Here is an 11,087-nt window from a genome sequence, read left to right on the forward strand (position 1 = left end):
TTTTTATCTCAGCGCTGTAGCTCATTGGGCTGCCCTAGAAGGCTCCGTGATAGCTGTATTGCTGTGTGTACGCCACTGTGGAAACCAACTGCTTTTTTCAAAGCACATATCCTCTTGTTCCTTCCTTTCTGCACAGCTATCTTTTTTGTTTGTCCACACTTTTTATTTAATTTGTGCATCAGTCCACTCCTATTGCTGCCTGCCATACCTGGCTGAGATTACTGCAGGGGAGATAGTAATTGTAGGACATTTTTTTTTTTTTTTTTTTTTGTGGGAGATTAAGATTGGCATTTCTGCTACAGTGCCATCCCTGTGTGTGCCATCTCTCATTCAGTGGGCCATAGAAAGCCTATTTATTTTTTTGTTTTTTTTTAATATTATTGGGTTTCTAAAGTCTCCCTGAAAAAAAAAAATACATAAAAAAACAGTGGGAGAGTAATATTGCCCTTTCAGCTTGTGTGCCAGTCTTGACTCCTGGGTGTGCCACCTCTCTCTCTCTCATTCAGTGGGCCATAGAAAGCATATTTATTATTATTATTATTTTTTTTTTAATATTATTGGGTTTCTAAAGTCATTTTGAAAAAAAAAAAAAAACATAAAAAAACAGTGGGAGAGTAATATTGCCCTTTCAGCTTGTGTGCCAGTCTTGACTCCTGGGTGTGCCACCTCTCTCTCTCTCTCATTCAGTGGGCCATAGCCTATTTATTTATTTATTTTTTTAATATTATTGGGTTTCTAAAGTCTCCCTGAAAAAAAAAAAAAACCATAAAAAAACAGTGGGAGAGTAATATTGCCCTTTCAGCTTGTGTGCCAGTCTTGACTCCTGGGTGTGCCACCTCTCTCTCTCAAATTGTGGGCCATAGAAAGCCTATTTATTTTTTTGCTTGATTTGGGTTCTAAAATCTACGTTTAAAAAAATCACTACATCAATCAGTGGGAGAAAAATATTGGCCTCAGTCAGTGCTTGTGTGCCACTCCTGACTCCTGTGTGTGCCATCTCTCACTCAGTGGGCCATAGAAAGCTTATTATTTTTTGTTTTTTTATTATTTGGTTTCTAAAGTCTCCCTGAAACAAAAAAAAAATACATAAAAAAACAGTGGGAGAGTAATATTGCCCTTTCAGCTTGTGTGCCAGTCTTGACTCCTGGGTGTGCCACCTCTCTCTCTCTCATTCAGTGGGCCATAGAAAGCATATTTATTATTATTATTATTTTTTTTTTAATATTATTGGGTTTCTAAAGTCATTTTGAAAAAAAAAAAAAAAAACATAAAAAAACAGTGGGAGAGTAATATTGCCCTTTCAGCTTGTGTGCCAGTCTTGACTCCTGGGTGTGCCACCTCTCTCTCTCTCTCATTCAGTGGGCCATAGCCTATTTATTTATTTATTTTTTTAATATTATTGGGTTTCTAAAGTCTCCCTGAAAAAAAAAAAAAACCATAAAAAAACAGTGGGAGAGTAATATTGCCCTTTCAGCTTGTGTGCCAGTCTTGACTCCTGGGTGTGCCACCTCTCTCTCTCAAATTGTGGGCCATAGAAAGCCTATTTATTTTTTTGCTTGATTTGGGTTCTAAAATCTACGTTTAAAAAAATCACTACATCAATCAGTGGGAGAAAAATATTGGCCTCAGTCAGTGCTTGTGTGCCACTCCTGACTCCTGTGTGTGCCATCTCTCACTCAGTGGGCCATAGAAAGCTTATTATTTTTTGTTTTTTTATTATTTGGTTTCTAAAGTCTCCCTGAAACAAAAAAAAAATACATAAAAAAACAGTGGGAGAGTAATATTGCCCTTTCAGCTTGTGTGCCAGTCTTGACTCCTGGGTGTGCCACCTCTCTCTCTCTCATTCAGTGGGCCATAGAAAGCATATTTATTATTATTATTTTTTTTTTTTTAATATTATTGGGTTTCTAAAGTCATTTTGAAAAAAAAAAAAAAAACATAAAAAAACAGTGGGAGAGTAATATTGCCCTTTCAGCTTGTGTGCCAGTCTTGACTCCTGGGTGTGCCACCTCTCTCTCTCTCTCATTCAGTGGGCCATATAAAGCCTATTTATTTTTTATTTTTTTTTAATATTATTGGGTTTCTAAAGTCTCCCTGAAAAAAAAAAAAAACATAAAAAAACAGTGGGAGAGTAATATTGCCCTTTCAGCTTGTGTGCCAGTCTTGACTCCTGGGTGTGCCACCTCTCTCTCTCAAATTGTGGGCCATAGAAAGCCTATTTATTTTTTTGCTTGATTTGGGTTCTAAAATCTACGTTTAAAAAAATCACTACATCAATCAGTGGGAGAAAAATATTGGCCTCAGTCAGTGCTTGTGTGCCACTCCTGACTCCTGTGTGTGCCATCTCTCACTCAGTGGGCCATAGAAAGCTTATTATTTTTTGTTTTTTTATTATTTGGTTTCTAAAGTCTCCCTGAAACAACAAAAAAAATACATAAAAAAACAGTGGGAGAGTAATATTGCCCTTTCAGCTTGTGTGCCAGTCTTGACTCCTGGGTGTGCCACCTCTCTCTCTCTCATTCAGTGGGCCATAGAAAGCATATTTATTATTATTATTATTATTTTTTAATATTATTGGGTTTCTAAAGTCATTTTGAAAAAAAAAAAAAACATAAAAAAACAGTGGGAGAGTAATATTGCCCTTTCAGCTTGTGTGCCAGTCTTGACTCCTGGGTGTGCCACCTCTCTCTCTCTCTCTCTCATTCAGTGGGCCATAGAAAGCCTATTTATTTTTTATTTTTTTTTATATTATTGGGTTTCTAAAGTCTCCCTGAAAAAAAAAAAAAACACATAAAAAAACAGTGGGAGAGTAATATTGCCCTTTCAGCTTGTGTGCCAGTCTTGACTCCTGGGTGTGCCACCTCTCTCTCTCAAATTGTGGGCCATAGAAAGCCTATTTATTTTTTTGCTTGATTTGGGTTCTAAAATCTACGTTTAAAAAAATCACTACATCAATCAGTGGGAGAAAAATATTGGCCTCAGTCAGTGCTTGTGTGCCACTCCTGACTCCTGTGTGTGCCATCTCTCACTCAGTGGGCCATAGAAAGCCTATTTATTTTTTTGCTTGATTTGGGTTCTAAAATCTACCAGAAAAAAAAATAAAACATCAATCAGTGGGAGATTAATATTGGCCTCAGGGCTTGTGTGCCACTCCTGACTCCTGTGTGTGCTATCTCTCACTCAGTGGGCCATAGAAAGCCTATTTATTTTTTTGCTTGATTTGGGTTCTAAAATCTACCAGAAAAAAAAATAAAACATCAATCAGTGGGAGATTAATATTGGCCTCAGGGCTTGTGTGCCACTCCTGACTCCTGTGTGTGCTATCTCTCACTCAGTGGGCCATAGAAAGCCTATTTATTTTTTTGCTTGATTTGGGTTCTAAAATCTACCAGAAAAAAAAATAAAACATCAATCAGTGGGAGATTAATATTGGCCTCAGGGCTTGTGTGCCACTCCTGACTCCTGTGTGTGCCATCTCTCACTCAGTGGGCCATAGAAAGCCTATTTATTTTTTTGCTTGATTTGGGTTCTAAAATCTACCAGAAAAAAAAATAAAACATCAATCAGTGGGAGATTAATATTGGCCTCAGGGCTTGTGTGCCACTCCTGACTCCTGTGTGTGCTATCTCTCACTCAGTGGGCCATAGAAAGCCTATTTATTTTTTTGCTTGATTTGGGTTCTAAAATCTACCAGAAAAAAAAATAAAACATCAATCAGTGGGAGATTAATATTGGCCTCAGGGCTTGTGTGCCACTCCTGACTCCTGTGTGTGCTATCTCTCACTCAGTGGGCCCTAGAAAGTCTTTTTATTTTTTTAGTATTTGGTTTCTAAATTGTCCCTGAAAGAAATCATTTGATCTTATTTGGTTTCTAAAGTCTCCCTGAGAAAAAAAAAAAAAAAAAACGTGTGAGATTAATATTGACATTTGTGCTTGAGTGACAGTCCTGCGTGTGTGGCATCTCTCATTCAGTGGGCCATAGAAAGCCTATTTTTTTTTTTCCTTTTTTTAATATTATTTGGTTTCTAAAGTCTCCCTGAAAAAAAAAATACATAAAAAAACAGTGGGAGAGTAATATTGCCCTTTCAGCTTGTGTGCCAGTCTTGACTCCTGGGTGTGCCACCTCTCTCTCTCTCATTCAGTGGGCCATAGAAAGCCTGTTTATTTTATTTTATTTTTTTTTTTTTTTTATTAGTATTTGGTTTCTAAATTGTCCCTGAAAAAAACATTTTATCTTATTTGGTTTCTAAAGTCTCCCTGAGAAAAAAAAAAAAAAAATTAGGTGGGAGAATAATATTGACATTAGTGCTTGAGTGACAGTCCTGCGTGTGTGTCATCTCTGTGATTTTGTGCCACAGAAAACAGAGTGTGTAACATTGTGCCTGATTTTCCTTGTGGTCTCACCAACCTGTTAAGGGATATAGAAATCATACTGAAGTTATAGCTCACCGTGTAAGTTGTTTGACAGCAACAAATAAAGTTACTTTGGTTAATTTTTTAAAACAATGAGGAAGTCTGGTGCAAGAGGTCGTGGCCGTGGGCGTTCATTGTCAGCTGGTAATGATGGTAGTGGTAGTGGAGCATCAGGTGGTCGTGGGGATAAAAATATTCCACCTAAGTCTGGAGCTGTGGAGCCAGTTTCGTCGTCTGGCTACACAAGGCCTCGAACGCTCTCTTTTCTGGGAGTAGGAAAAACGCTTTTAAAGCCGGAGCAGCAACAGCAAGTTTTGGCTTACATTGCAGACTCAGCCTCTAGCTCTTTTGCCTCCTCTTCTGAAACTGGTAAATGTAAAAGCAGCGCGTCGCTTGTGGATGTTCACGGTCAGGGACAAGTCGCTTCCTTGTCCTCCTCAGCAAAAACTACAACAAGAGAGAAGGATGCAGCAGGCGACACAACGGGTCACTCCATGGAGCTCTTTACACATACCGTCCCTGGCTTAGAAAGTGAAACACTTAACAGGCCATGCCCATTACAAGTAGAATCTGACATGGAGTGCACTGATGCACAGCCACAGCCAGAGTACTATGCTGCTCCTTTGACTCAGACCACCACATTGCCCTCTCAGGGTACAGATCCACAATCAGACCCTGATGAGACTATGTTGCCCCGCCACGAACGCTATACCACAGACCGACACAGTGACACAGACGAAGTTGCACACGAGCTCGAAGAGGAGGTAATAGATGACCCGGTTGTTGACCCCGATTGGCAGCCATTGGGGGAACAGGGTGCAGGCAGCAGTAGTTCAGAAGCGGAGGTGGAGGAGGGGCCGCAGCAGGCATCAACATCGCAACAGGTTCCATCTGCCGGGCCCCTATCTGGCCCAAAACGCGTGTCAAAGCCAAAACCTGTTGGAGCACAGCGTTGCCATCCGGTTAAAGCTCAGTCTGCAATCCCTGAAAAGGGATCCGATGCTAGCAAGAGTGCAGTCTGGCATTTTTTTAAACAACATCCAATTGATCAGCGCAAAGTCATCTGTCAAAAATGTTCAACTAGCTTAAGCAGAGGTCAGAATCTGAAAAGTCTCAATACTAGTTGCATGCATAGACACTTAACCACCATGCATTTTCAAGCCTGGAGTAACTACCAAACGTCCCTTAAGGTTGTAGCACCCTCGGCCAATGAAGCTAGTCATCAACGCAACATCCCTTCCGTCACTGTAAGGCCACCATTTTCCGCACCACCGGCAGTATCTGTGCAGGTTTCTTTGACAGCCAAAAGCAGTCAGGGTCAGGGAATCACCAGTTTTGTAGGAGGAAATATTGCATCTAGGGCACCGGCGGAAACAATACCGTCTCCAACCGTCTCTCAGTCTGCCATGTCCACCGGCACACCCGCAAGTTCCACGATCTCCATCTCTCCAGTTCAGCTCACACTACATGAGACTCTGGTTAGAAAAAGGAAGTACTTATCCTCGCATCCGCGTACACAGGCTTTTAACGCCCACATAGCTAGACTAATCTCGTTAGAGATGATGCCCTACCGGTTAGTTGAAAGCGAAGCTTTCAAAGCCCTAATGGAGTACGCTGAACCACGATACGAGCTACCCAGTCGGCACTTCTTTTCTAGAAAAGCCATCCCAGCCCTGCACCAGCATGTTAAACAGCGCATCGTCCATGCACTCAGGCAATCTGTGAGTACAAAGGTGCACCTGACTACAGATGCATGGACCAGTAGGCATGGCCAGGGACGTTATGTGTCCATCACGGCACACTGGGTGAATGTGGTGGATGCAGGGTCCACAGGGGACATCAATTTAGGGACAGTTGTGCCTAGCCCACGGTCTAGGAAACAGTTGACTGTAGGCGTTCGCACCCCCTCCTCCTCCTCGTCCTCCTGCAGAAGCTACAGCTCTTCCACAGACCGCAGTCGGCCAACCACTCCATCGGCAGATGACACTGTTGCACACCAGTTGTCCCATTATGGGCCAGCTACTGGCAAGCGTCAGCAGGCTGTATTGGCTATGAAGTGTTTGGGCGACAACAGACACACCGCGGAAGTTCTGTCCGAGTTCTTGCAACAAGAAACGCAGTCGTGGCTGGGCACAGTAGATCTTGAGGCAGGCAAGGTAGTTAGTGATAACGGAAGGAATTTCATGGCTGCCATCTCCCTTTCCCAACTGAAACACATTCCTTGCCTTGCTCACACCTTAAACCTGGTGGTGCAGTGCTTATTGAAAACTTATCCTGGGTTCTCCGACCTGCTCCTCAAAGTGCGTGGACTTTGCTCACATATCCGACGTTCGCCTGTACACGCCAGCCGTATGCAGAACTATCAGCGGTCTTTGAACCTTCCCCAGCATCGCCTAATCATAGACGTTGCAACAAGGTGGAACTCAACACTGCACATGCTTCAGAGACTGTGCCAACAGAGGCGGGCTGTTATGTTTTTGTGGGAGGATACACATACACTGGCAGGCAGTAGGATGGCAGACATGGAGTTGTCAGGTGTGCAGTGGTCGAAGATACAAGACATGTGTCAAGTCCTTCAGTGTTTTGAGGAATGCACACGGCTGGTTAGTGCAGACAACGCCGTAATAAGCATGAGCATCCCCCTAATGCGTCTGCTGATGCAAAGTTTGACGCACATAAAGGAGCAGGCGTCTGCACCAGAGGAAGAGGAAAGCCTTGATGACAGTCAGCCATTGTCTGGTCAGGGCAGTGTACAGGACGAGGTAGCGGGCGAAGAGGAGGTGGAGGACGAGGAGGATGATGGGGATGAGTATATTTTTAATGCGGAACCTTTCCCGGGGGCACTGGAAATTGGTTGCGTGTCAAGGCCGGGTTCTGGTTTTTTGAGGGACACAAGTGACGTAGATTTGCCTGCAACTGCCCCTCACCCAATCACAACCGGAGATTTGACAACTGGAACTTTGGCCCACATGGCGGATTATGCCTTACGTATCCTAAAAAGGGACACACGCATTACAAAAATGATGAACGATGACGATTACTGGTTGGCCTGCCTCCTTGATCCACGCTATAAAGGCAAATTGCAAAATATTATGCCACATGAGAACTTGGAACTAATATTAGCAACCAAACAATCAACTCTTGTTGACCGTTTGCTTCAGGCATTCCCAGCACACAGCGCACGTGATCGTTCTCACACGAGCTCAAGGGGGCAGCAGACTAGGAGTGTTAGGGGTGCACACATCAGAAGTGGCGTTGGACAGAGGGGTTTTCTGACCAGGTTGTGGAGTGATTTTGCTATGACCGCAGACAGGACAGGTACTGCTGCATCAATTGAAAGTGACAGGAGACAACATTTGTCCAGTATGGTTACTAACTATTTTTCATCCCTTATCGATGTTCTCCCTCAACCGTCATTCCCATTTGATTACTGGGCATCAAAATTAGACACCTGGCCAGAATTGGCAGAATTTTCATTGCAGGAGCTTGCTTGCCCGGCAGCAAGTGTCCTATCAGAAAGAGTATTCAGTGCTGCAGGTTCAATATTAACCGAAAAAAGGACTCGTCTGGCTACCCAAAATGTTGACGATCTAACATTCATTAAAATGAACCACAACTGGATTTCGAAATCTTTTGCCCCACCTTGCCCGGCCGACACCTAGCTTTCCAATGAAAAGCTCTTGCCTGTGGACTACTGTGAATTACTTTTCTAATGTCTAATTTACTGCAGCTGATTGTCCAGCATACGACATGTTTACACCTCCCTAAATGGCCAAACTCCCCACACGGGGCCGTGGTATCGCGACTTGGCGCAAGCACCCATGAGACTGCTGTTTGTCTGAAGAGGTGGGTGTACTCGCTTTTGGTCGACGGCATTGCTACTGGGTCCCTCATAGTACAATAAAGTGTCTCTGGCAGTGGTGGTGGCCACCCAACGTCAGACACACTGTTGTAACATGAGGGGCCTTGGGCCTGTAACGCCGGCCACAAGAGAGTTCACCCACCCCCAGGTCAAACATTGCTCTACCACTTCCACAGTTATCTCTCACACTTCCACCAATGTTAAGTCTATGCGCTGACATCCTTCCATACCTGCCACTGACAATACCATTGTGTTGACATGTATGATGGTACTTAACATAGTCAGGGGCAGTGTCCTCTATTTACCACAGTAAATACTTTGCGCAAAATTAGTAGGTCTGAAACAACGCAGAGGATCCCACCCCTGAACCTAATGATTGCACCCTTTAGTGTTTTTGTTTTGTTTTAATGCGAGACATTCACATTTAGTTGTTGTTTTGGACTACTAACTGGCAGACACTCATTACAATCGGCCTCCGTTGACCAGACCACTGCTGCCCGTGTACCCCTGGAACCAATTATAAAGTGCCTACAGCCAGCCCATTTTTTTATGTTAGGCCTTCGAAGCCTGTCTGCGGTCCCTCCTTCCACTAGGCCTCCACTGACCAGACCACTGCTGCCCGTGTACCCCTGGAACCAATAATAAAGTGCCTACAGCCAGCCCATTTTTTTATGTTAGGCCTTTGAAGCCTGTCTGCGGTCCCTCCTTCCACTAGGCCTCCACTGACCAGACCACTGCTGCCCGTGTTCCCCTGGAACCAATTATAAAGTGTCTACAGCCAGCCCATTTTATTATGTTAGGCCTTTGAAGCCTGTCTGCGTTCCCTCCTTCCACTAGGCCTCCACTGACCAGACCACTGCTGCCCGTGTACCCCTGGAACCAATAATAAAGTGCCTACAGCCAGCCCATTTTTTTATGTTAGGCCTTCGAAGCCTGTCTGCGGTCCCTCCTTCCACTAGGCCTCCACTGACCAGACCACTGCTGCCCGTGTTCCCCTGGAACCAATTATAAAGTGCCTACAGCCAGCCCATTTTATTATTTTAGGCCTTCGAAGCCTGTCTGCGGTCCCTCCTTCCACTAGGCCTCCACTGACCAGACCACTGCTGCCCGTGTTCCCCTGGAACCAATTATAAAGTGCCTACAGCCAGCCCATTTTATTATGTTAGGCCTTTGAAGCCTGTCTGCGGTCCCTCCTTCCACTAGGCCTCCACTGACCAGACCACTGCTGCCCGTGTACCCCTGGAACCAATAATAAAGTGCCTACAGCCAGCCCATTTTATTATGTTAGGCCTTTGAAGCCTGTCTGCGGTCCCTCCTTCCACTAGGCCTCCACTGACCAGACCACTGCTGCCCGTGTTCCCCTGGAACCAATTATAAAGTGCCTACAGCCAGCCCATTTTATTATGTTAGGCCTTCGAAGCCTGTCTGCGGTCCCTCCTTCCACTAGGCCTCCACTGACCAGACCACTGCTGCTCGTGTTCCCCTGGAACCAATTATAAAGTGCCTACAGCCAGCCCATTTTTTTATGTTAGGCCTTCGAAGCCTGTCTGCGGTCCCTCCTTCCACTAGGCCTCCACTGACCAGACCACTGCTGCCCGTGTACCCCTGGAACCAATAATAAAGTGCCTACAGCCAGCCCATTTTTTTATGTTAGGCCTTTGAAGCCTGTCTGCGGTCCCTCCTTCCACTAGGCCTCCACTGACCAGACCACTGCTGCCCGTGTTCCCCTGGAACCAATTATAAAGTGCCTACAGCCAGCCCATTTTATTATGTTAGGCCTTTGAAGCCTGTCTGCGGTCCCTCCTTCCACTAGGCCTCCACTGACCAGACCACTGCTGCCCGTGTACCCCTGGAACCAATAATAAAGTGCCTACAGCCAGCCCATTTTATTATGTTAGGCCTTTGAAGCCTGTCTGCGGTCCCTCCTTCCACTAGGCCTCCACTGACCAGACCACTGCTGCCCGTGTTCCCCTGGAACCAATTATAAAGTGCCTACAGCCAGCCCATTTTATTATGTTAGGCCTTCGAAGCCTGTCTGCGGTCCCTCCTTCCACTAGGCCTCCACTGACCAGACCACTGCTGCTCGTGTTCCCCTGGAACCAATTATAAAGTGCCTACAGCCAGCCCATTTTTTTATGTTAGGCCTTCGAAGCCTGTCTGCGGTCCCTCCTTCCACTAGGCCTCCACTGACCAGACCACTGCTGCCCGTGTACCCCTGGAACCAATAATAAAGTGCCTACAGCCAGCCCATTTTTTTATGTTAGGCCTTTGAAGCCTGTCTGCGGTCCCTCCTTCCACTAGGCCTCCACTGACCAGACCACTGCTGCCCGTGTTCCCCTGGAACCAATTATAAAGTGCCTACAGCCAGCCCATTTTATTATGTTAGGCCTTTGAAGCCTGTCTGCGGTCCCTCCTTCCACTAGGCCTCCACTGACCAGACCACTGCTGCCCGTGTACCCCTGGAACCAATAATAAAGTGCCTACAGCCAGCCCATTTTTTTATGTTAGGCCTTCGAAGCCTGTCTGCGGTCCCTCCTTCCACTAGGCCTCCACTGACCAGACCACTGCTGCCCGTGTTCCCCTGGAACCAATTATAAAGTGCCTACAGCCAGCCCATTTTATTATGTTAGGCCTTCGAAGCCTGTCTGCGGTCCCTCCTTCCACTAGGCCTCCACTGACCAGACCACTGCTGCCCGTGTTCCCCTGGAACCAATTATAAAGTGCCTACAGCCAGCCCATTTTTTTATGTTAGGCCTTCGAAGCCTGTCTGCGGTCCCTCCTTCCACTAGGCCTCCACTGACCAGACCACTGC

The 11,087-nt window shown here is 45.4% G+C and overlaps 1 long non-coding RNA gene across 1 annotated transcript; it reads right to left on the reverse strand.

The window, feature by feature from the left end:
- Positions 1-333: 333 nt before the first annotated feature.
- Positions 334-1,411, reverse strand: LOC143788550 (uncharacterized). Its single transcript, XR_013218664.1, has 2 exons — positions 1,158-1,411; positions 334-668 (listed from the first exon to the last, which is right to left on the reverse strand). It is a non-coding gene; the product is annotated as an uncharacterized LOC143788550 (long non-coding RNA).
- Positions 1,412-11,087: the final 9,676 nt, after the last annotated feature.

This window comes from Ranitomeya variabilis, chromosome 8 (genome assembly GCF_051348905.1).
Source record: "Ranitomeya variabilis isolate aRanVar5 chromosome 8, aRanVar5.hap1, whole genome shotgun sequence".
Lineage (NCBI taxonomy): Eukaryota > Metazoa > Chordata > Amphibia > Anura > Dendrobatidae > Ranitomeya > Ranitomeya variabilis.